At 32.8% G+C, this 23,190-nt stretch overlaps 2 long non-coding RNA genes across 2 annotated transcripts; both read left to right on the top strand.

Annotated features, from left to right (window-relative positions):
* The first annotated feature begins 275 nt into the window (after positions 1 to 275).
* On the top strand, positions 276 to 1,961 carry LOC139519231 (uncharacterized). The gene is made up of 2 exons (XR_011663540.1): positions 276 to 592; positions 1,890 to 1,961. It is a non-coding gene; the product is annotated as an uncharacterized lncRNA (long non-coding RNA).
* An 11,756-nt stretch (positions 1,962 to 13,717) lies between these two features.
* On the top strand, positions 13,718 to 16,599 carry LOC139519230 (uncharacterized). Its single transcript, XR_011663539.1, has 3 exons — positions 13,718 to 13,918; positions 14,906 to 14,959; positions 15,624 to 16,599. It is a non-coding gene; the product is annotated as an uncharacterized lncRNA (long non-coding RNA).
* The last annotated feature ends 6,591 nt before the right edge of the window (positions 16,600 to 23,190 follow it).

The following is a 23,190-nucleotide window of genomic DNA, read 5'->3' as shown; positions in this document are numbered from 1 at the left end:
ATTCGGCTTTTTGATAAGAAAAGATGGATTATAAAGTTATTCTGCTGTAACACCTATATCTTGTAGTTTTTTAAACACACCTATTTCTTCAAATTCATTGAATTTTTCCAGTAGAGTAACTAGCTGCGTTTTTGAATATTGAGGTATCCGTCCCTTTCTTTGTGGTGGTTGAACTGGTCCCATGTTAACTTTTGCTTCTAGAGCTCCAACTGCTCCATTGTAGCCTTTAAACGTTGGACTGAAAACATAGTCATACTGTCGAATAGTCTCGATCATCCAGCCGCTTTATTTTTCAAAGTAGAGCGTCTGGGTGACAAGTGATATAAAAATGGTAATTTATGACATTCGGAATATTATCGGCTTTTTTAGCTTGTTTTTAAAGATAATGTCCAAGACGAATAACCAAGAAGTTGGTTATTGACTTCGGAAGAAATTATATTACGATAATACTATTGAAAAGCCCGAGTGTACTGATTGTTGTTTAAAGCTATTTATATTTTTTTTGTGACGACATACAAGTCGTGGAAAACACCAGACAGCATGGCTTCCATGACCGCGAAGGAAAATAACACTAACAGCACATCAAACCTTGGTAAGATGATATAACAACACAAACTGTTACATAAATTTTAATGCAAACTGAAACATATTCTTTCATGCATGTCCGTGCTACGTAAGCAAGTTAATAATTATACAATAAATGGCAATTTTTGTATTGACTGGGACCACTCGAACAGTCGTGTGTACGCTATAAATACATTTTGGGGTTAACTTTAAAAATACTTGATGGAAAAGTGATATGACGCCGAAATATGAACTTCATCCAAGATAAGTTTGTTGTATTTATATGTAGTGTATAAAGGAGTTTGCATCTTGATATGTGTAAAAAAAAAAGGGGGGGGGGGGGGAGAGATGCGCAATGTTGTACACATTTGAAGGAGGGAACGCAATTCAAAACCATAAGCAGAAGAAAAACAAACAAAGTATATCTAAAAGATGCCACTGATTTTATACATACACCAAACGGTCAAAATGATTTATGCTCGATTTTTTTTAAAAAACAAATGCATTTAGCTTATACAAACATATAAGAAGTGGGACACGTTGTTATGAAAAGTAATTTAAATATACTGTTAGTAAACAAAGTCTGGACTGGTTGACACTTAAAAAAGAAAACTACTTTTTTGCACTTTTAAGAGGCATTTTTTTCACACTAAAAAAAAAGTCCATAAAAGAATACAAATGTTGTCAGTGAATATACCAATTGGCTATCTTAACCTTGAAACAAAACCATGGCATGAGGAATACACTGAAAATTTGTTTTTATGCAAAACAAGACAGTAAAACAATAGATGCAGCATCAATGAAAGGAGGTGACAATGAGGCAGCAACTGGTGAACCCAATGACATACATTACCAAAAGTAGACATCAACATGATTAAGAGGACATCTTGTTGACTTAAACAAAATTTGAGAATAAAAGTACCAAAAGGTCAACATTATACAAGTAAGAACATGCAGTATGAATACCAAATGAGACAACTATCCACCCCAAGTTCAAAGGAGGTGGATGAGAGCAAGTATAGGCAACTGTATGGCCTTTAACAATGATAAAAATTCATGCATGATTTTGATAAAGAATACAGACAGGGAATGTGTCAAAGAGACATCAACCTGACAAAAGAGCAGGAAACAACCCAATGCCACCAATGGGTCGTGTCATTACCACAGCGAGATAATCTCGCATCCCGTAGCGGGATTCAGCTTGCACCAAGACATTTCTAAATGTATATTTCTATATAATGTTTTTCCCAAACATTTTGTTTTTCATATATGCTATGCTGGTGACCAAAAATTAATATGATTTTAACATTTACTTTATTTTGTAGACAAACCAATGATGATTTCGGGACACAGATTTTATGTGTAAAATGTGAAGAATAAAAAAAAATCTATATAAATATTCGAAATTTCATTGTATCATAAACAGCTTCAATTTTATAAGAAAAAAGATTTAAAGATTTTTTTTAATTACTGAAGCAGCAATCATTATAAATAAATCACAGTATCAAAAACGTTGGGTTAACATTATTTTGACAGCAACCACAAAGCGAAAAAAGGTACACAGACATATATTAAGTAAATAAAACAAACTTCAAGAAACACATTGTTGTCAGATATGTCGGAGAATTAAGATTTGTATTAACAAATTAAAAATCATATAAACAATTTAACAGTTTTCACGTTTGCGTTGTATCTCATTTACATGTCTGGCCCTTCTCAGTTAACTATATGGTATGGAGTTTTCTTAATATTGGAGGCCGAGCAGTGATTATATTTGCGAATATCCATGTCATTTGAACTCTGCTGGGTTGTTGCCTCATAAGCAATCATACCAATCTCCTTATTTTATATAAAGGTTCACATGTACAGGAGAATTCGAAGTTGTTGTTTTTGTGAAGCTGCCCTTTTATACAAAAGTCATGCTGGATATTATAATAGTTTGTAGTAGGAGAATACACTTTTCAGTTATTTTTTGTACAAGTTATCATGCAGTATGGGATACATCCCATTCCATCTTTTCCATGTGATTGATTCAAACATGCATTCAAAGAGTATTGGGTTTCATGAATGACTGGTTAACTTCTGTATTTCTTCATAGACACGGAGACTGGCAAAGTGGTATTGTGTGAAGGTTGATCCCCAAATGTTTTCTACCCAAAAGGATTAGGCGATATAGATTATTGGTGAAACATTCAGACTATTCTGTCGTTAGCAATTTTAAGATCAGTTAATTTTGTAAATAAAAATTGAGTTGACTCATGAGTGTGTGATCTCACTGATCTGCCAGTGATAAGTTGTTAAGCAGGGTTTTCTACATTGTAATCTTAAGAGTTGTTTTTCTTTCCATAAGCGTAACTTGATGTGTGCTTTTCGAGTAAGGTAAGTGCGTCAGATATCTGAAAGATTATTATAAAAAGGAAAGCATAAATTATAACAAGAATTTACAGAAATAAGAATGAGACAAAACGAAGAAAAATGGATAAAAATGAAAAATAAGGAATACAAACTAACGTGGCTACAATATACCGACTGTTGGTTGCTTAACGTCAAGTGGCAAATAGTTCATGCATGTTCAGGACGATGTGATACAATAATAAAGAATAGAGAATATATATAGTGGTGTGCTATAATATGAAAATAGAGAAAAATTGTAGTTTATAGTATGAAGATAAGAGAATATTAAACGTGGTGTGTTAAAATATAAAAATAGATTGATCGACTTTTCTTTTGGGTTGCTTGGTTATCGTCTTGTGGTTAATAATGGTAATGTTCACACGAAAAAAAAATAACAATAATTATAAAGATGAGGTCCTAAATTGTAGCCCGTTGGGGATACATGTTCGAGAAATTATAACTCACCAGAAAATTAAGGTATATTGGCGGATTGCTTTATGTACAACGGTCCAAGTTGTTATAAGGAGGGCACTATACAGTCATGCTACAGTGTTTCCTTTTATGATATATGTAATCAACCAAATTTTTCCCACGAAAAAAAAATCATGTCTATAATTTTTTACATGTGACAAAATTCAGAAAAAAAGATCGCCGTTAATTACAGTTTTTTGTCGTTCTTTTAAAATTGCCCATCTGCAAGTTGGGCAACCTAGGATCAGCTACAAGAATGTCAGTTTTAATAGTCACATATACATGTAACGTTACACTGTTTACTGTTGTTAATTTTTTTTAAAAATACAAGTGTGGACACAGATGAGTGTGGATAGTATGTATGGATGTTTGACAGTGTCTTATGACAAAATGAGTTCTATGTTTTTTCTATATGGTGTTATTAACTATGTTGCACGATGACAACCAATCTGAGCATTATGAGTGTTATTTATTAAATTTTTTATGCCCCCACCTACAATAGTAGATAGGCATTATGTTTTCTGGTCTGTGGGTCCGTTCGTTCGTTTGTCCCGCTTTAGGTTAAAGTTTTTGGTCAAGGTAGTTTTTGATGAAGCTGAAGTCCAATCAACTCGAAACTTAGTACACATGTTCATTATGATATGATCTTTCTAATTTTAAAGCCAAATTAGACTTTTGACCCCAATTTCACGGTCCATTGAACATAGAAAATGGAAGTGGGAGTTTCAGGTTAAAGTTTTTGGTCAAAGTAGTTTTTGATGAAGCTGAATTCCAATCAACTTGAAACTTACTACACTTGTTGCATATGATATGATCTTTCTAATTTCAAAACTCATAACTGCTCCAAAAGTAATCTGATAGAATTTCAAGCATTTTAAGCCAATATTATCAACATCTACTAATGAGTCTTAATATGTCTACATATCTAAAAAGTCATAGTATTCAAAAGGTAATGCAAAATTATTCCTTTTCATTTTTTTTGTTATATGGATACACATTTGAGTGATACATGTACCAATACAATATTTGTTGTGGTATGAAAGTGCAGTAATTAGCATTTACTGTAACTATGTTAATTCACACAAATTGAAAAATAAACAAATGAATGGACCAGATGCTCCGCAGAGCCCAGCTTTATACGACTGCAGAGGTCGAAGCCTGAACAGTTGGGGCTAGTATTGACACAACATTCAAGCTGGAAACAGCTCTGAGTTTGAATTGTGATTAAATAGATGACACAGCTTAGGTTTCTGACACAGAATGAATGTGGTCTAATGAACTTAAATATTTGTTTTGCTTTTGTGTTAGGAGCAATTCACTATGCTGCTGAATATTAATCCTTTCAAACAAAAATATCTAAAGAAATTTTCTTTTTAATTTCTGAAATGAGAAACATTTAGAGGAGACAAACTTCAGTTAAGAGATCAGAAACTAAAAAAATGTATAATTTTTCCATTTGTAAAAGGGCATACCCTAGAAAGTGCTTGCAATCACTGAATGGTTATTAATGACTGCTTTAATTTATCAGTTGGTAATAAAGTGAATATTGCATTGTATATTGTATAATTGATTTAAGTTGACTGAACAAAGAAAGATAACCCCAATTTTCAAAGAAGATTTCATAAAGCATTGGTATTAGGTAATTCAAGAACCATTCTGGACAAACTCCAATTAAGGGTCTTGAATTTACAAAAATGTTTGTTTTTGGTCCGTAATTATTAGACTGTTTGTCCCATAACCCACACAATATATCTGAACCTTCTACTTATGGTATTAAACATTGTGGTACAATTTCAGAACAATTGAAATACTTATACACAACTTTTTAAACCGACACTAGATTAAAGCTTGTTTTGGGCACCTTTGTACCCCTTATTCCTAAACCTTAGGGACCATAACCCCCAAAATCAATCCCAAGCTTCCTTTTGTGGTTATAAACGTTGTGTTATAATTTTGTTGATTTCTGTTGACTTATAATAAAGTTATTATCCAGAAACCATCTTTCGGACAGGATACCAATTTACGACCCCAAATTTTTTGTGGTTGTATAAAATGTTGAACATGTGCAATGAAGTATAGTTTTAGAAATCGATTAGGGAGCTACCATTTGATTTTTATGGGGGGGGGGGGGCTAGGATGAAAAATTTTGTCCTGCCTTTTTTTTAGTTGTAATCTCTGTCCTGCCTTTTTATTTTTCAGTCTATTCGGTCCTGCCTCTTTTTTTCTTAGCTTATCCTGACTTTTTTACAACAATTGTCATCCTGCCTTTTTTTTTTGCCAAGTTACTCATCCTGCCTTTTTTTTTTACTCAAAATCCTGTCCTGCCTTTTTTTTCAAATTTCATCCTAGCTCCCCCCATAAAAATCAAATGGTAGCTCCCTTAGACTGGATAGGCCTTATAATTTTTTTCCCTCCTAATTGAAGGACCGTTTACACTCAGGGCCGAGTCATCAGCAGGCAATACAGATGTATTAAAACAACCTAGCATCATATTGCTAGTAGTGGGAGTAGCATTGTCCGGTAAATTTGTTCCCACTTTTTTTTATAAAATGTATGGTTCAAATCAAAATAGAATGCTTTTATCTCCTGAATACTTACATTGTACATAGAGATGATACTACTTTAACAAATCCTTGTCCATTAGAGTTGTCTGTCAAATCTTAATTTCACAAAGAATGAATTGCATAACAATGAACTGAGCTCAAAGCAAAGTACTTTAATAATACACTTAGACAAAGAGCTAAATCCAGTGATATACTTTGTACTACAGGTCCTTCATGACCATCCATCCACCCAAACCATATCTCAATAACATTCCATACTACATGATTGGATTCAGAAGTCCTGAAAAAGACATGACTTTTTTTATCTTGTTTTAAGTATATATGCACAGGTTAAACCTTTATTGTGGATATAATCATTCAGTATCTAGCAACTATCAATTTGCTTCATGCACATATTGATATAGGTTGATTGCTCCTCTGTTGGAAATTAGAACACACCTCCATCTAATTTTAGTCAACTGACGAAGAAAAATTCAAAACTATATAAAATGTTATCTAAGACTTGTCAGTGTCTATTTCCTTTGCCACTGAATAAGATTCCATATTTACAACCAATGAAAATCAAATATCCCTCTAATAGACTTAGCATTGAAATCGTTTTCTAAAATGGTAGTTATGTGGAACCTAGAACTAAAAAAATTGAAACAATATATCTTAAATATTTCAAATGCATGTACATTTAATAATTCTCCAAAATTCACTTTATTTTTCCTTTTTTGGTTTTCTGTTGGAGACTGTATATTGACCTCTATGTAGCCTTTTCAACTTATAAAAGGGGGGATACATTTCCATAGAATTAAACTTTTCTGAAAGAATTGATTCCATTTATTTTCAATAAGCAATAAATATTGAAGTCTATAACAGGCATCTAGGAACAGGCTCAACATTATTTCTAAACATGTATTAATATATACCAAAATGTGGACAAACCTACATTAAAGATTCTACTTCAACGACTTTAATTAGTGGAGTAGATCAAATTAAAAAGTCACAATGGTTAAAAACTCCAATGGCAGTCTTTCCTGCTAAAATCTTGATGTGTAGAATGTGATATACCATTTTTGGGTCTATATACTGTCCTTTAAATTTAGGTCATTTTGACACGGCAAAATATGAAAAAAAATGTAAACTTAACTATGGTCTGGAAAGCACACAGTTTGTGATATTTTAAGGTATCTTTACTAAGAAAACCTGCAAATCTCAGTGGCAGATCCAGAACTTTTCAAAAAGGTGTGGGGGCTCTGATGGACCAGAGGGTTGCCCACTCCCATCAAGCTTCAATGATTTTTTACATATATGTCATAAGCTAAATTTCCCCCACCCCCTTGGTCTGTCTATGCATCTGTTTATCGTTCTGCGAAATAGTACTATTACTAATTTTTCCCCTCCCTTACCTGGCCCTAGACAGTTGCTTACCTTTGTAAACATTTTATAATTATAGTCAGGTATATATTGATTGAGAGTAACTTACATAGTAGTTAATGGGACTCTTTTTCACACGGTTCTGTGAAATATAATACGGCAAATATATACCCGTACATACTATCCGCATAACACAGAAATCTGATAGATTTTCACTCCTCTGGGAAAAATCAACCTGTGAAATGAAATACCATGCCTGGAAAAAAATTACCGGGACAAATTATCCTCAGGATAAAATATCACAGAGGACGAAATAAACCGTTACATTACATGAGAAGCCGGTTTGGTTACAAATAATTATGTCACGTGAAGGCGCACTGACGTCACAATTTGCATTAATTTTGCAATACACTACAGTTCACTCATACAGAACCCATTATCATGCAAACATGCAACGTGAATGTGATTGGTTATCAAATAATACAGAATTTATGCACGTACAGTTAATATAGAAGAAATTAGTTCATCAAATGTGAGTTCGTGATCTTGTGGTTAAGACCGATGGCTACAGTGCTGAAAGTCCTGAGTTAGATTCTCACTTGGGGTGCTAAAAATATCAGTACATCAGAAGGGTAATTTTCACCCTCTCACACACATCTTTGTTAATGTTCCGGGATTGTTGAAAACTTGCATATTCATCAATATTTGATTTTGTGGTTTTAACAATCCAGACAGACAAATAGCAATAAGGTGTTTAGGAAAACATGACCTAAAACCTCCTTCATATATGACAAAAATACATGGGAACTCATATTGAATGGTCAAATGTGTTCAATATGAAAATTGAAATTAAGATGGTAAAATCAAATATTAGCCGTTACTGTAAATGGACTTAAAGTATGACTTTTCAGCAAATTTAAAGGGAAATGACACAGAAGGGGCCAAATAGTGTTCAAGGGGAGCAAATGCTATTTAAATTAGTATGCAGGTTTTAAATATAGAGGGAAGTTGAGTCATCTTTTTGGGTGAAGTTAAATACTGACTAGTGTGTGGTTCTCATTGGGTCTAAGCGTGACCAATATTGACAATTTTTCGCAAGCGTGAAACGTGAAAGTCAAATTATTGTGTCATGAAAACGGGAAATGAGGTCTGTCGTGAAAACGGGAAATGGGGTTCTGCAGGACCCCGGAAATGACAAAAAAATGAAAATTGCTCATGTACATAGTGTAAGCGGGATATGGGAATCTGACAAAACAGTAAGTGGGATCTGGGATCAGAACACCCCCCCCCCCCCCAATGAGACCCCCTTATGTAGATTTACCTTCTAATTCTATATAAAAAAAAACACAACTAAGAACTACGTTTAATTCACTTTGACTACTGATATGCAAACCTAGAAATATTTCATAAAATAGTGATTGAAAGATTCATAACACTTTGAAAGGATAATTCAGACACGTGTTACGCGGGGAGCATGTTTTAAATTTGTTTACAAATAATAATGTCACGTGATCGCGCACTGACCTCAAGTTGCATCGCCCTTACAATTCACTAATACATGACCATTTTCATGCAAACATGCAACGTGAATATGTGATTGGTTATCATATAATACAGAAATAATGCATGCACAGTTTAAGAAGAAATTGGTTCAATAAATCGATGCGATTTTCACTTTTGACACGAATAGGTCGGGTTGACATTACTGTCATCGGAGATAATATTGAGATAAATGGGATAAAACGGACCGTCAAAAAGGTCTAGAGGAGCACATCAGTAGAACCTTAACATTAATAAGTAACACTTACCAAAATTTCTCTAATTAAAGAACTATATAACTGAAATTTCACAAAGATAACGGTAAACATTTTGTTGATGGTGATGCTATTATCGATCCGTTGAATTCAGGGTCAACGGAATTTTTTGCGTTGCGTTTAAATCATTGAGGCCATCTATTTTTATTGCGGGTTCCACATATATAAATCGGAATTAAAGAAAAAATGGAATGTTGTTAGCAGAATCAAAACAGAAATGATGAACATTGCAACATTTTCAGCAAAATATAAATAGGATGGAGGATCTGTGTATTCACATTATTTGTAAAACTCTCCTTATTCTTGTGAAGCGTGTGCTTTACATCGAGGCTTGCTATGCTTATCATTGACGCCACAGTACTTCAACCAATCAGACAATGTTTATTTTGGGCATATGACTTTTTTTAACTCAGATTTTGGAATATTTTAATCGAAATTATAGAAAAATGGAATGTTGTTAGTACATATAAAATAGAAAATGATGAATACTTTTAGCTAAAGATAATTTGGATGGGGGTTCTGTGTATTCACATTATTTGCACAACTCTCCTTACTGATGCCATATTTTGGAATTTCCGTGACCTAATTAATATTTTTATATATAGTATAGTAATAATGGGGATAACGGAAGTGCTATTTATATATATGTTCTATATTTAATTATTTGTTACGCCCCCTATAAATATCTTACCAGTCCGGTTAATTACCCCAGACGCTATATTTAAATATGCGTCTGGGTTATCGAGACTATATTTAAATATGCGTCTGGGTTATCGAGACTAACTGTCGAAGTAAATATTTAAATTTTTTCCTTAATACAAGGTTGTCATAGACCATCAGGGTCAACTCGAACAAGATCGGAATGTAGTACTTGAGCCTTATTGAGTTGAGGTTTAGTAGCAACTGCATGATGATGATCTGGGTTTTTAATTTCGTTATTCTCCGGTGAATATGTAGAACGTGCATTGCAGAAATGTTCATTACGTTTCAAAACGAGAGGTTCATCAGTAAGGTTAGGTATACGAAGGTTTCCCGCAACGCTAGAAACTGGACTGGGTTCAGGCCAAAAATTGAGATTTTCATAGAGGTTCGATGAAAAATATGTCATCAGTTGAAACCATATCGGTAGGTATTTTTACATCAATGTAGTCTCCTGGCCATAAAGTTGTGGCGTCAGATGGTGCTCGTGCCACATGTGCTCTGCGCACAGCGCAATTAGAAGTTCCGTTAGCGGATCATGAACCATACTTATAAACACAATCATTCCCTATAAGTACCTGTCGGCGTGCGGGGCGAATAGATATATCGTTTTCCTCCATAAATGGGATACCGGCCAATATGTCAGAATCTAAGTTTTCAACTACTAGTCCCTCAAAATATAATTGGTGCTCATCTCTCGTAAATGTGAGTCTAGTTTCTCCCACAACAGTTAGAGGGAGAGTTAATGTTAAATGTCAAACACACATCGGAAAACCGTTTCTGGAATATGAAACTACCTGGCGCTGAATGATTATATAAAAAATGGCACTCGTAGACTTTTCGAAGATGACAGCATCATTTATAAAACCATTAAAAATAAACAAGAAGTCCTAACAGCAGCAGCAAAGTGGGAAGAGGACTGGCTCATGTCCTTCCACCCGGACAAGTGTTCATTCCTCCAAGTAACAACAAAGAAAACTTGTATCTCAAAAACGAAAGCATTTAGAGCAAATCTGACAGGGTAAAAATGTTCATTAGGTCAAGATCTATCAGCCCTGAAATTTTCAGATGAATCAAACAAACCATTGTTGGGTTGCTGCCACTTAATTGGTAATTTTAAGGAAATTTTGCAGTTTTTGGTCATTATCTTGAATATTATTATAGATTAAGATAAACTGTAAACAGCAAAAATGATCAGCAAAATAAGATCTACAAATAAGTTAATATGACCAAAATTGTCAATTGACCCCTTGACGGGTTATTGTCCTTTAATGACAATTTTTCACCAGGGCCGTAACTACCTATGAGGCAGGGGAGGCAACTGCCTCCCCTGAATTTTCTATACCAATTTGATATTGACAATATGTACATGAAGAAATTGAATTAATATCATAAACAACACAAGTTTACAGTTTTAACAGTGTTATCATGATATATGTGATATATCTGTCATTTTCCGGTTTTTGATCGAAAGTGAACCGTTTCAGTATTTTTTTAAAAAAAAAATTTTCGTGTGGCCGTCTATCTGTTTTTCAGTATTCGTACGAGAACACATATGAAACTTTGCTTTCGACAATTTTGAATAAAACTCAGCTATTCACATTTATTTAGGGGCTCAATTAAGCAGAGGAAGTTCCCTTTTTATTGTGTGAATCTTTTATGATATCGGAAATTCATTACCGGCTGAATCAGTTGTTGGGTCATTTTTTTAACGTCTCCCGATTGTACGAGAACATTATGGTAAATGCCTTAGTAGTAAAACTAACAGGGACTTTCTATACCAAGTATATACTAGTTTATATAGAAAGTCCCTGGTTGTAGTTATATACATGTCTGTTCAGCTTTCAACAATATTGAAATTCACGGTCCTCGATAAAAAAAAATATCTTGTGTTCTATTATTTTGCTTTATATGTTTTTTTTAACTTACCAGTTTGAATTCTAACAAATATATCTTTAAAACGGATAACAAAAAAATTGCTTCCAGGATCCAGCAATACTGATGTTTCTTAATCGAAGGAAAACGGGTGATTTTTAGCCATATTGAGAAAAAAATGTATTTAAAGTTAATAATTATAGGTCAAAGTACGGCCTTCAAGACAGAGCCTTGGCTCACCCGAACAGCAATCTCAGCTTGTTTTTTGCATATAAATTGCTTCCAGGTTCAAGCAATACTGATGTTTCTTAAAGTAAGGAAATCGAAGGAAAATAGGTCATTTTTAGCCATTTCACTGAGAGAAAAAAATCGTCGGGGGGCTGCGCCCCATCCCCTCTCTATGGGGGCCTCAATCGGCGGCCCCAAACCCCTGCCTCCCCTGAATTCGAACCCTAGTTACGGCCCTGTTCACAATTTGTTCATCATATTTGCTAACTTTAAAAAATCTTCTCCTCTAAAACAACTAAACCAAATTCAACCAAACTTCAACTGAATGATCAGTAGGGTGTATAAAATAAAGTTTGTGCTTTATTTTTTATTTCGTCAAAAAACATGGCCGTCATGGCTAAAAATAGAACACAGGGTAAAATGCAGTTTTTGGCTTATATCTCAAAAACTCCAGCATTTAGAGCAAATAAGACAAGAAGTTAAAGTATTTATTAGGTCAAGGTCTACCTGTCCTGAAATTTTCAGCCGAATTGGGTAACTGTTTTTTCAGGTATAATGCCCCTGAATTGATGATTTTAAAGAAATTTTGCAGTTTTTGGTTATTATCTTGAATACTATTATAGATACAGATAAACTGTTTATAGCAAAAATGTTAAGCAAAGTAAGATCTACAAATAAGTCAATTTGACCAAAATTGTCAATTGACCCCTTAAGGAGTTATTGCCCTTTAAAGACTTTTTTCACAATTTGTTCATTATGTTGACTTACTTTAAAAAATCTTCTCCTTTGAAACTGCTGTATCAATTTCAGCCAAACTTAGGCTAAATGAGTTTCAGAGTATCTAGTATAAATTTTATATTTCATTTCCTTGTATGTCAGAAACATAGCTCCTATGGCTAAAATAGAACATAGGAATTTTTTTTTGCTTTTGAAGAAAATAGGACGATTCAAAGAACATTTAAATAAATTGAAAAGCCAAAATAATCATTGATGAGAGATTTAACCAAAAAAATTAAGGTGAGCGATTCAGGCTCTTGAGAGCCTCTTGTTAATTGTTTATATTCTTTTCTCTGGTAATAGTTCTGAATGTGGTGAGGTAAAATGACCCTTTTATCACCTATTTATACGTGTTTGTGCTCAACCGATCCTGTTACTTTATGTTCGATACCTATTTGTTCCTTATTTGATTTTTATACGTTCTACCTTTTAACTGCTTTATATTCGTATGTTTGAAGATGGTTCTTGGTTCGAAGAGGTGAAATCACCCGTCTAGCGCTTGTATAAAAAAAGAAAATGTGGTATGATTGCCAATACAACTTGACTCTCGACAATAGACCGAAATGACACAGAAATTAACAACTATAGGTCACGGTACGGCCTTCAACAATGAGCAGCTATAAAAGGTCCAGACATGACAATGTAAAACAATTCAAACGAAAAAACTAACTGCACTATTTATATATAAAAAAATACGAATAAGGAATAAGTAACAAATAGGTAAGTTAACGAATAAGGAATAAGTAACACTGTGTTATAGTAGTCTCAGGTCTCATAACTCTTTTTTGAATGGCTCTTGTTTATATGTGAATTTGTAATGTTATGTTAATGTTTTATAAGAGGTGAGACTCAAATAAAATATTGTCTTGTCTCGTCTTGTCTTGATATAAACGTCTTTAAAAATATGACTGTCATCCCTCCTAACCTTTTCGAACACACCTACGATTCCATCCGTCAGCCTGTTCTTTTGTTTAAAATCGTTTTTGAGTTTCCGGTGACAAACTATCGCATCAAAAACCATCATCAAAACAGATAAAAATGGTTTGCGTTCCTTGTATAGTTATCCCTTTCCTTTTATGGTTCTTTCACAGATATCTAAGACCTTTGATGGAGAAGTTTTGTCCTTCCATGCTAAAATACCTACCAGGGAATTCGAAAAATGAAGGAGAGGTAAAAATAACGATAACTAAAGTATCCTGACATTGGGCTATTCCAGAAATAGTCTGTCCCCCCCCCCCCCCCCCCCCCCCCCCCCCTTATGGAAGACATTGGAATTCCAGATTTTTTTCCTTGATTTTTTCTATAATTCCAAACATAATTTGCCTGACACTGACAGTCGTCCAAATAATCAGATAATTATGACTTCTTGAAAAGCTATTACATTTTTTTGCCCAAAGTCAACAAAAACATGTATTTTCATGATACTTTTTGGTAATCAGATATTATAATTAGTAGGATATAAATAAGGTCTTTTTTATAACATAGCAGTCTTGAAGGTAAATTAATGTGCAAGTGTGAAAGTTGGGAAAACATGTATATATTTCTTTCTCTTATATTATTTATTGCTGTTATTGATTTGAGGATTTTGTAATGCACATGAATTAATCATCCTCATATTTATAACAGAAGCCATCAATTAGTTTACATTGTTGTATGATAACATTACAGTGTTTTTTAATCTTAAAAAAAATATGTGATATACTTGTACATCATTATTAAGTTGAAATACTCTTTGCCCTGAGAAAAAAACTTGGACCAAAGACAAATAATGAGAATACTCAAAACTATTTAAAAGACAAGATAATAGAGTGAGAAGTGTATTATTTAAAAGAAAACTCTGACCAGTTTTTCAAAACAAGATACATGCACATTGTATCTTGAAGAATGAGTTCTTTTAAACTCTTTAAAAATAGTTACATGTATTGTACAAAAAATAGAAATGTTTTAACCATGTTTTTTTCACATTGCAACCCAATGACAGTTAAAAGTTTAGCTGTCATTGGTCTTGAAATCAAATTTAAAAAAAAAATGAAAATAAAACACCATCAATTCCATGAGAAAACTAACTAGAAATATTATGTTACATTTGACTGATCATACATGTAGTTCATTGTGCTTTAATGACCAAAATCTAACATGGTTTAATTAATATTGTAGGAATCAAAAATGAAGTGTCCAATGAAGAAGACAGATGAAACACAAATTGATGAGGTATTTTTAGTAGATTTAAATATTTTGCTGCTGTTTAGAGAATCTCTGTGTAATACATGTACATGTAAATGTTTAAAAACAGAGATGTACATATGGGAAATACAACAATGAGACCACAACCCAAGAAAACAATGAAACAGAAGACATCCAGGGGACATCATCCAGTTTTAATTCAATATTAATATGGTTTTTCCATTTAATGAAAAAGAAAAATTATATCAGATTTTGAGAAGCTTTTTGATTTTGATAATGTACATGTATTTAAAAAATGTACTGCTTTTTCTTCTGATAAAACAAAGACTTTTTTGTGCAATGGAATATTGTGTTCTTTTGTAGAATGTAATTAAGTCAAAATTGTCTATATACATGTTTTAAAGTTCTCTGTTTCTTAGTTAAATTTTTTTTATTTTATTTCATTTCATTTGAAAAAGTTACCTCTCATTAAGTAACATTAATTCTAAAATGGGCAGGGCACATTGGAAAAAAATCTTTTCAATACGATCTTGAACATTAATGCTGTATTAATATTATAGAAACTATTTGGACAAATTATTTCCTTGACAAAAATAAGTCATGTCTATTGATTTCATTGATAAAATTAGATTGATTTCATTGACATTGGCAAAATAATTCATTGTAAAATTATCTTTACTCTTTTTTTCAGAATTCTACATCAAGTAAGAGTGAAGTAACAGCAGGAGATGGGGGAACAAAGAAGACGAACTGATTTTAGCTTTGTACATTATGAAATTATCAATCAGAATACATTGTCAGCAAAAGTATAGTTCTCCTTTATATGTATATCTATAATTTTTTTGTATTTTGACCAATCAAACTTCAGGGTTGTATTATAAGTAAAATATAACACAAATAAACCCATTGATAAAAAGAATGAAGATGGAAGTGTTTAACAATCTTAACTGGCTATACAGCCCTAGCACGACCGTAATTGAAAGAATGTTCTCTTTTGATTGTTAAACCAAAAAAGTAAATCTACTGATTGCCAAATTTTATATTAAGTTATTGTGATATGTACATACAGAAGAATTTATGTTTTTATGATAAGATCATCATGTATGAAGGAACTTTATTTTTTCTCATATGGCAATTAATAATATATTACACTGAAGTACTTTTTATGCAGAAATCCTATTTTTGTGGTTTAAGGGAAACACATTGATAAATGTTTTGTTTTTTTGTTGTATCACTTTTTGTGGTTTCAAACTTTGTCTGTAACATATGTATGTTAAAATTTCCTGTTGAAGTGTGTGTTTCCAATATACAAAGAAAACAATGGAAATATCTACCCAATCATTAAACTGAAAGTCAGAATTGTGACTCTTTATATTTAATTACATACTTTCCCAGTATAAATTGTAATCCAATGTGAGCATGAGAATATTTTTATGTATTAAATTTAACAGATTTAAATATGTTTTATTGTATGAAGCAAAATGGATTTGACACAAATCATATAAAATGAGAATTTTTTTCTCCTTCCAACAACTGATTCTGTTAAGGGTCTAATTTAATGTGTTTTATATATTACAGACTGGATCTGGGAAATGTATAAATCTTTTTTTGTGAATAATATGAATTTTTGTTGTTGAATAATTTGTTATAATAAATATTTTCTGTTACCGGTCTGTTGAATTTTTTTTCCTTCATATGGACATGAACATTGTTTATACTTTTAATGGTCTTTCTTGTTTTGTACTCTTTACTTAATTAACTCTTTCCTCCATAATGACGCTTTTTGACGCCACCCCCTTTACTCCATAATGACGCCTGTGAAGTACCTCAGTTGAAATGCTTTGACTACAAAATGTCTGCATCAGACTTAAAAAAAATTGTATCAAATATGAAAAGGATATTCATGAGAATATCTGACTTGAATTTCATCGATGAAATAATTGTTTTCACAATGCATTAATACTTTAAACCTGATGATTTTTTTTATTGAAAAAAATCCTATGCAAATCAAGTATGTGATGGAAAAAAATCCATGGAGGAAAGGGTTAATGAAAAAGCAGCTGTCAAAATTTGTGTATCTTACAATTAGGTAGGTTAACTTTAATAAAGACTAGTACAAATATGGCATTGAAAAATTATTGACACTAAAATAAGGAGATGTGGTATGATTGCCAATGAGACAATTATCAACCATAATTCAAATGTGCTGGTTGTAAGCATTTTTAACAGTGTAATCCCCCCCTTCCTAACCTGCCATTTGAGGTATACAATATGAAGAAATATGTTTGAACGGTATATGAACAAAAATTGCAAGTACCACACTGCCAACACTAGCATGACTAAGGACTATATTTGTAGACAACATAAATAAAAAAAACACTAACTGTGTTCCTGGACCAAATGCTCTGAATTTGACAGTTAAAGTCACATTAAAGAACCAATACAACAACTCATGAGTGGCCTATTACATGGCAATATTTTTGCATTTTTCACTGACAAGTCTAATTTACCTCTTCATCCTGGATGACATACATTGAAGAGCCTACCTATTGTATTGTTATTTTTTTTTTGTCCTGAATATGCATGAACTATTTGTCACTTGGCATGAACAAACAGCAATAAATCAAAATATACTCAAGTCATTGCAGGACAAGTGAAAACTGTCTTGTTGTCTGCTCTATGGTCGGGTTGTTGTTGCTATAACACATTTCCCATTTCCATTCTCAATTTTAATTCTATTGAATCTGACAGTTAGGGTCCAAATATAACCAGTGTGCCAATAGGCTAGTTGCCAATTCCCGTAATTGACCCTGTAATTAGAGATCCCTTTTTTTATTGTCTAATTTTTATTTACAATGGAGAGCCAGCAAAACGAGCAAAATTTACCTGTGCATAATGTGAGAAATCTATAAGGTTTTCAAATCTTTTATATACATTAATTTGTTGTTTAACTAAATACTTTTGACAACGGAAAATATTTTTCATGAAAAATTAGTTAAACTGCAAATCAAACTTTGCATTGGCAAAAGCCAATTTTGTCCGGTATGGAACCAGTCTATGATTAACAAAGGGGAGTAATTTGTTTAAAAAGTGTGTAATAATAGAATCAAATCGGTAATTGGCAAACGTACTATTTGTGCATAATATTTCAAATGGTATACAGACCAGTTACTGTCACTTATGACTCTTGCAACAAAATTATAGAAATTTTCAATTAATCTACACAAATTTCAGGTCATATTTTGCTATTGTAGCAAGAAAAGAAGACCGCATGTAATATGATTCTATACCCCCTCAGTAGTCTTGAGGTCAAGTGGAAGAGGTCAACCTCAAGTCAAGTCAAACGCATTTTTAAAATCCATGACAATGAGGTCTGTCAGCTAATACCTGCTAGGCTTATATGTACACCTTACAATAAATTACATACATTCAATATATAGCTGACCTATTACTTGGTATTTGAAAAATGGGACCAAAACACAAAAGCTGAACATTGACCAATGAATCATGAAAATGAAGTCAAGGTCAGATGATACCTGCTAGTCGTACATGAACATCTTACAATATGTTCACCAAATATAGTTGACCTATTGCTTAGATAGTTCTTGAAAAACATATAACTATAAGTTCTAAATAGCCTGTGTCGCTCACATTGGTCTATGTGCATATTCATCAAAGAACACTCCAACATAAGTCTCTTTAGTTTTTGCCCAAAACACAAAAGGTGGTAAACAAATTCTCATTTTAGAGCAGTTTCTCAAAAAATGAGTGACGGTTTTCTTACTATATCTGCAAAATTTGACTTGTTACATCAATTTTTAACATATAAGGCAAATTGCAATAAAATAAATGTAACCAGATGCTCCGCAGGGCGCAGCTTTATACGACCGCAGAGGTTGAACCCTGAACGGTTGGGGCAAGTATGGACACAACTTTCAAGCTGGATTCAGCTCTAAATTTGGACTGTGATTTAATAGTTGACACAGCATAGGTTTCTGACACAGAATGAATGTGGTCTATTGAACTTAAAATGTTTGTTTTGCCTTTGAGCAATTCACTACGCTGTTGAATATTAATCCTCTCAAAAAAATTGAAGAAATAGCAATAACTACTCATTTAAATACATCATAAAATATTAAAATGTAAAACAAGTGCTTGTTATCACTGAATGGTAAAGATTGTTTTAATTCAACAGTTGGTAGTAAAAGTGAATATACATTGTATATTGTATAAAACAATGATTTAAGTTGATTCAACTACTATTCTGGACAAAGAAAGATAACTCCAATCAATTGAAAATTTCTTGCTATTGCACAATATTGTGCAATTAGATATTTCTTGCTATTGCACAATACTGTGCAATTGAAAATATTTGCTATTGCACAATACTGTGCAATTGAAGATTTCTTGCTATTGCTCAATACTGTGTAATTGAAGATTTGCTATTGCACAATACTGTGCAATTGAAGATTTCTTGCTATTGCTGAATACTCTGCAATTGAAAATTTCTTGCTATTGCACAATACTTAATATAATAATTTTGGATCCTGATTTGGACCAACTTGAAAACTGGGCCCATAATCAAAAATCTAAGTACATGTTTAGATTCAGCATATCAAAGAACCCCAAGAATTTAATTTTTGTTAAAATCAAGCTAAGTTTAATTTTGGACCCTTTGGGACTTTATGTTGACCAATTTGAAAACAAGACCAAAAATTAAGAATCCACATACACAGTTAGAATCGGCATATCAAAGAACCCCAATTATTCAATTTTTGATGAAATCAAACAAAGTTTAATTTTGGACCCCGATTTGGACCAACTTGAGAACTGGGCCGATAATAAAAAAACTAAGTACATTTTTAGATTAAGCATATCAAAGAACCCCAAGGATTCAATTTTTGTCAAAATCAAACAAAGTTTAATTTTGGACCCTTTGGACCTTAATGTAGACTAATTTGAAAACGGGACCAAAAATTTTATGGTCATAAAGCTTGTGTTTAAATTTCATAGATTTCTATTTCCTTATACTAAAGTTATGGTGTTTGAAAAACCAAGAAAAATGCTTATTTGGGCCCCTTTTTTGCCCCTAATTCCTAAACTGTTTGGACCCCAACTCCCAAAATCAATTCCAACCTTCCTTTTGTGGTCATAAACCTTGTGTTTAAATTTCATTGATTTCTATTTACTTTTACTAAAGTTATTGTGCGAAAACCAAGAATAATGCTTATTTGGGCCCTTTTTGGTCCCTAATTCCTAAACTGTTGAAACCAATACTCCCAAAATCAATCCCAACCTTCCTTTTGTGGTCATGAACCTTGTGTTTAAATTTCATTGATTTCTATTTACTTTTACTAAAGTTATTGTGCGAAAACCAAGAATAATGCTTATTTGGGCCCTTTTTTGGCCCCTAATTCCTAAACTGTTGAAACCAATACTACCAAAATCAATCCCAACCTTCTTTTTGTGGTCATAAACCTTGTGTCAAAATTTCATAAATTTCTATTTACTTAAACTAAAGTTATAGTGCGAAAACCAAGAAAATGCTTATTTGGGCCCTTTTTGGCCCCTTATTAAAATTTTTGAGGTCGTCTAAAAATTGTCATTAAAGGGCAATAACAGCCATCAAGTGTTTTCAGACAATTTCCTCCCAACTGTCTCAATCAAACATCTAATCTTACTGATCAATTTTGCTTATTTAAGTTTTAAGCTATCTATTGAAAAGGCGTATAACTCTAGAATGGTAAAAGTGACACTACCCAAATTCAAACTTAAATCAGTGTTTTTAGGCAAACTAAATTTTAACCCTGCCACATTATTTAAGTATGTACCTGTCCCAAGTCAGGAGCCTGTAATTCAGTGGTTGTCGTTTGTTTAGGTGTTACATATTTGTTTTTTCGTTCATTTTTTTATATAAATAAGGTGTTAGTTTTCTCGTTTGAATTGTTTTACATTGTCTTATTGGGGCCTTTTATAGCGGACTATGCAGTATGGGCTTTGCTCATTGTTGAAGGCCGTATGGTGACTTATAGTTGTTAAAGTCTGTGTCATTTTGGTCTCTTGTGAACAGTTGTCTCATTGGCAATCATACCACATCTTCTTTTTTATAAAGTAAAAGAACAGAACCAACTTTGGGATATATGTCTAGACAGACAAGAGTAAAACTTAAATAAAATAATATCCAAATAATGATAATGGCAAAGTTTGGTTAACTTTGGTCCAGTAGTTAAAGGGGAGAAGATTTTTGTAAAAGTTCACTTGGCCTTTTGAGTGACCAATGAACAATGAAAATGAAGCCAAGGTCAGATGACGCCTACCAAACTTAAATGTACCCCATACAATCATTCCATCTACCATATATTGTTGAACTGCCTGTAATATCTGAGAAACTGACATAATCACATAACTTTAACCTTAATTACTGATCCATGAAATGAGGACAAGGTCATGTAAACCATGTCTGATGGACATACAGACATTGCAAGGACCCAAAAGATCAAATATAGTTATCCTATAATAAGTGTGAAGTTCACATGTGATGATTGCCAATGAGGCAACTTTTCACCAAAGTTTAAATGATATAAGAAATAACAGGCAATGGTATGGCCTTCAACAATGAGATCTTTGATTTTAAGTTGACTAGTGATTTTAGTGAAGAAGAAAAAATGTGATCCTCTATGATGGACACAAAATGTAAATTATGGTCATATTCTACTCCAGGGCCAATGACCTATAAATATCCCCATGATCACATGAATAACACTTAATATTTCATTTCCCCTGAAAGGTAATGAGGAATTTTAATGACTGAGAAGACAAAATATAGTGCAATTTTAAGAATTTTTTTAGTACTGACTCATGCAGAGAAATGTACACTTCTAAATAATATAAGGCCAGGATTTTTTAATTTGTTGGTTTACGGATCCGCCGACCCGATTTTGCCAATTTACGGAATAAAAATAAAATTGCCTTTCAGTGGCGGATCCAGGGGGGGGTTCCGGGGTGCGCACCCCCCCTTTATTTTTGCCGATCAATGCATTTGTATCGGGACATATGTTTTGCACCCCCCCTTTGCCCTGGGTGCCCTGGGTCAGCACCCCCCCCTTTCGAAAATTCCTGCATCCGCCCCTGCCTTTCATGCTTTTTATTCCCGCCGACCATAACAAATGCATTATCCCTGAAAAATAATTAAAATATTCTTTTTTTAAGAAATGCAATGCATCAATCAGTAACCAAATTGATAACACTTTCTGTTGTGTAAAAATAAAACTTCCAGTTTATGTTTCTAAAAATAAACAAATCAATTATAACTGACCTTAAAATGTCATTTGCGTAAATAATTTTGAGGAACGAAACCTGTGTTTAAAACCAATTACACAATAAGTTTGTTTCCCTTATTTGTCATCAGTCCATAAGATGCATCATCTCATAGAAATAGACCTGTCCATCATGTTTAAGTACTGAATATTAACAAATCATTTGGAATTTTCTTGTTTCATAGATAATAAAAAAAATTTGTCCATTTGGATAATAAACAGGAATGCATGACAACAGATTAACCCGATATTCTCATTTTTCCAGTGGAGAAGTCTATTTATTACGGTTTTGACACGTGTGTTGAAACTTATTTTTGTACAACGTTTTTACATTTTTTTTCTTTATCAGTTTTCGTGCTTGAAGATGATTATTCACCAAGTTTTCTGGAAATGATTAAGGGCTATGCGAATCTGTTTTTCTTGTTTGTGAAATGACGGTCAACAGATTAACCCGATATTCTCATTTTTCCAGTGGAGGAGTTTATTTATTACGGTTTTGACACGTGTGTTGAAACTTATTTTTGTACAACGTTTTTACATTTTTTTTCTTTATCAGTTTTCGTGCTTGAAGATGATTATTCACCAAGTTTTCTGGAAATGATTGAGGGCTATGCGAATCTGTTTTTCTTGTTTGTGAAATGACAATTTAATTTCGTCTTTGACCGTGCACATCCCCCTTTTTCACGGGAAATTATTAGACAATGTCATGCAATGTTTATGACAGCTGAGCAATAATATTTCATCGAACTAAAATTTAAGAAATGATGACAAAATAGCATAACAAGCATACATTATATTGTTGAAAAGGTGAAATATATATTTTTTTTGCATATTTTTCTGTCTTAAAAGATCTTTTTTTCCCCGACTGACCGACCCGACTTTTTCATGGGGAAAATCTATAAACCAACAAATTAAAAAACCCTGGCCTAATGAAATTGAAGT

This window comes from Mytilus edulis, chromosome 4 (genome assembly GCF_963676685.1).
Source record: "Mytilus edulis chromosome 4, xbMytEdul2.2, whole genome shotgun sequence".
NCBI classification, from domain to species: Eukaryota; Metazoa; Mollusca; class Bivalvia; order Mytilida; family Mytilidae; genus Mytilus; species Mytilus edulis.
This window is presented reverse-complemented; position numbering and strand designations above follow the sequence as displayed.